Genomic DNA, 4465 nt, shown 5'->3' on the forward strand with positions numbered 1-4465 from the left:
TATATTTACGTATATCACACATACATATATATATGTGCATATTTGTATTATTTTGTATATAATGTATCTCATATATATAATTTATATATGATGGTATATATATAGTACACATATGTATATAGTATTTATAATGGTATTTTTTTTGTGAGATCTACCTATATCTACAGCTATATATTTCAGTCTTCCTGCTTTGAGACAAGTAAGGCAAACAACTTTGCAAAAAGGTGTAGGAAGAACTAATGAGACTGAAAAGCCAAACAGCACAAAAAGAAGCAATGGGGATATAAAGAATTGAAGACAGAAAGTCTCTTCTACCTTCGGAAAGAGGTTACGAAGGATGCTTGATTGCAGGCTACAGAGAGCTGTACTAGTACAAGTCATTTGATACCAGGTACTCTTTAATTTAACAGACAAAAGCATGCAAGAATCAACTGCTGAACACTGAAGTCACCAAAGTTCACGTTAAGAAAATGATGGAAATTTTTATCAGGGGAAGCAGTTCACTGCTGGAGTAGATTAAAAAGGGATGTGGGAGAATGATTTGGGGTGGGTCAATTTTCAACTGTGTGACCAGCTGAAGACCTCTCTCATGTCCCTTAGAAACTGTCTGCTTTTCTTCCAGTTATCACAGCTGGGATGATAAAGTGTATTGCCTATCTCCCTCTTCTGTGGCATGATTCATTCTTTACTCACTAACTTTTCAGTCAGAATAGGGCCAGTAAAATCATATAGCCCATGGCTATAGAATAAACCTCTAATACTTCCCGAGCCCTTAAAAAATTTTTAACCTGTTTATGGATTCCAAGAAGCTTCAGATAAGTAGGTGTATTTCAACTATTACATTGCTTCTGTGTATAAACAGCTCCTATTCCTTCAATCAGGCTCTAGATGCATGTGATCTGCCATTCTGTTATACCATCTCCTACATTAGCATTATGTTGCCTTTCCCGGTACTCTTTGCTACTCTGATTGTTCACAGAATCACAGAATGGTAAGGGGTGGAAGGGACATCTGGAGATAGAGTCCAAACTTCCTGCAAAAACAGGATCCCTATAGTAGGTTGCAGAGGAAATCATCCAAGCAGGTTTTGAATATCTCCAGATAAGGAGATCTCACAGCCTCTCTGGGCAAGTTGCTTCAGTGCTCTGTCACCCTCAAAGTAAAGAATATTTTCCTCAAGTGCAAATAGAACTTTCTGTGTTCCAGTTTGTGCTCATTGCCCCTTGTTCTATTGCTGGACACCACTGACGAGAGCCTAGACTCACGCTCTTGACACCCACCCTTTAGATATTTATAAGCACTGATATCCTCTGTCAGCCTTTTCCAGGCTGACCTTTCCCAGGTCTTTTTGTCTCTTCCCTTATCTACCGAGCTGGTCATGACATCATAGAAAGCCACCAGAATTGTTAAACATGATTTCCCCGTGGTGAATCCATGTTGACTGCTCCTGATAATCTATTCTGCTTGCTTGGAGATGACATCCAGAATATCTTCCCTGGGACAGAGGTGTGGCTGACTAGCCTGTAGTTTCCTGGCTCCTCCTCCTTGCCCCTTCTGAAGACTGGAGTACATTGGCTATCCTCCAGTCTTCAGATATCTCTCCTGTTCTCTGTGACCTTTCAAAGACAATAGTGGTTCAGCAATTGCTTCTGCCAACTATCTCAGTACACATGGGTGCATCCCATTGAGGCCAATGGATTTATGTGCATTGGGCTTGCCTAGACAATCTCTGACCAAATTCTCCTTGACCAAGGGGCAGCCTTATTTTCCCCAGATTCTTTCTCTTACTTCCAGGGTCTGGGATTCCCAAGGGGTAATTCACAACTCAACAAACTACTTGTAATGCTTACTTTATTAGTATTATCTACAGTTATCTCCGATTATTTCAAAATCAAGAGAAGGATCTCTTTCTTGAATAATGTTTACTTATGCTTTAATTTATGCCATGTAGACAATGACAACATTTAACTAGGATGACCTTCATATTATCAGAGTAAAGGAACTGATGTCCCTAACAGCCTTTCTACTCCCTCATATTTGATTTTGGGTAAATAAGGAAGGGTAGTACTCTAGGAGTAAATAACCATTTTCATTCTCTTGCATATGAATTATATTTATGGATGGGGTATCCACAGCTTCACTGGGCAACCTGAGGCAGCGCCTCTCCTAACATCTAACCTATTTTTCCCTTCTTTTAGTTTAAAGCCATTTAAGGCCATTTCTCTGTCCTATCACTGTCAGACCGTGTAAAAAGTCAGTCTCCCTCCTGCTTGTAAGCTCCCTTCAAGTACTAGAAGGCCACAATGAGGTCTCCCTGGAGTCTTCTCTCTGATCTGAAAAAGCACAACTCCATCCTACTTATGTTTGACCACCAATATTTTTTTTTCCCATATTTAAGCTATCACATTCTAAAAATCTCATTCTGTGTTTGTCCAAACTTGACATGACTCCAGCCTAAAAATATTCTATCAAGATGTTGCCATTACCTCATTTTTTTCTTCTGTTTGTCATAGGCAGTTACTCAAATTCTTTAACAAATATCAAACATTCAAAAAATGCTATCCTGTGTGTGAGTAACGTAGGCAGAATTTAACTGCATATGAACACAGTTATATTACTTAAATCATAGCAGGGTTTGTTCCTCATTTTATCACAATTTTTTTTTTTTTTTTTTTTTTTGGTCTCTTGGGTCATTTGCTGTACATTCCTGGTGTGACACAAACATTTGCAAATCACCTCTATTTGAATACTGTATAATTTAGTGAGGCTACTGCTTATATAATCTACAATTGTTAAAATGCAAAGATTTGAATTATCTTACATAGTTGAATAAATATCTTCAGATTCATCTAGTGCCTTCCTCACATCTTGCTGTTCCCACTAAGTACTCTTAGCCATTTTAAATGTCAGAGGGCAAAATGTAGAAACTTTTCCAAAAAATCGCCCTAGGACTACTTCATCCAGTCCTCCACTTTCAAAGTCATGTCAAGCATGATCATGATTAAACACCCAAATTATTAGGGTATGGTTTGGTTTTTTTTTTTTTCATTTCATTGGTTTTGTGTCTTCGATAAATCCAACAAGGAGTAATTCAATGGAAACTGTCGATATAGTAATGAAAAGAAAGGAGCTGAAAAGCTGCAGTTTGACTCATAAATGGAAAAGGAATTTTCCAGGGTTTTCATGTTTTCTTTCCAGAAAACAGAGAGCAGATGATTCTAAGTATGCCTAAAGTCTCCAAAACTTGCTTCAATGAATGAAAGAGAACATCTAAACTACCTAGGGACATATACTATAATAATTTTCATGTATCAAACCCAAGAAGAGGTGCACACGTGACTATCAGTTCCAAGGAATATCTCTCCTTATAATTTTAAGCCAGCTAACATCAGGCTTAGCATCTGACTAACCCATTGCACTTCTCCTGAGAGGCTCATGTCTCAGAGGACTCTGTGCATTTCCCGGCAATCAAATGGCAAAGATGAAAAGTACTATCAAAACCCAGAGTTTTTGTTTGTTTGCTTTTAAAGGAGATTACTAAAATCTCACAGATCTCTTTGAGACTATGAAACTAAAAACTTTTTTAGAAGTTACAAACTATCCTTGTTGTAGAGGAATGGTGTGCTGTGGAGATCTTATCAAGTTTATATTGGAGCTAGTAGAAAAGCTCCCCTTACTACCTGGTTTTCTACCACTAGTACAAGGGCCATTAGCAGACCAGCATGGTAGAGGACAAGAACAAATTAACATCCAGTGTTCCATACAGTCCTGAGCCAGTAGAGTCTGCCTTGCTGAGGCAAGTAACATAACACTAATGAAACAGGTTTCTTAGAATGAATGCCAAAATTTGCACTATCACTGAAGGAGAGAGGGAGAGACTTGGAAAACTGTTGAGAATAGAATTCTGACTGCTGTTTCCAGATGCTTAAAGTTTTATTGTGTGTACACTTTAGTCAGAGGTTAGGCAGAATCACCCAAGATGAAACCTGCAATTCTTACAATCAAACATTAAGTGAGAAATTATTGACTGGGGATCATTTGGAGAATTTGTCCTCTTAGTACAGATAAGTGCAAGCACATACTGGAAGGGGAAATCATGATCTTTTTTTTTCCTGAACCCCAGCCTTTGGAAACATGTTTTGCAATCCTTTTTCCCCTTTTGTCTCTACAGCTTGAAATTCAGAGCTGCCATAGAACTGAATATCCTGCTGCGCATTACATTGCAATAGTTTACTTTTCTGCTTTCTTTTGTTTTTAACTAGTTGCATAATGGAAATAAGGGACAGTTCTTATTACTGTTTCTAAATAGTAAAATATTACAGTTTTCCTCAAACAGAAAATAAGAGATTTGTACATTCTGATAGACCTTATTTTGAGCTCACTGTTGCACTCACCTTATCAGTCGATCAGTCACGTACTGCTGATCACTGAAGAAGGGAGTTCTGACAAACACAGATGAATACCA

This window comes from Coturnix japonica, chromosome 3 (assembly GCF_001577835.2).
Source record: "Coturnix japonica isolate 7356 chromosome 3, Coturnix japonica 2.1, whole genome shotgun sequence".
NCBI classification, from domain to species: Eukaryota; Metazoa; Chordata; class Aves; order Galliformes; family Phasianidae; genus Coturnix; species Coturnix japonica.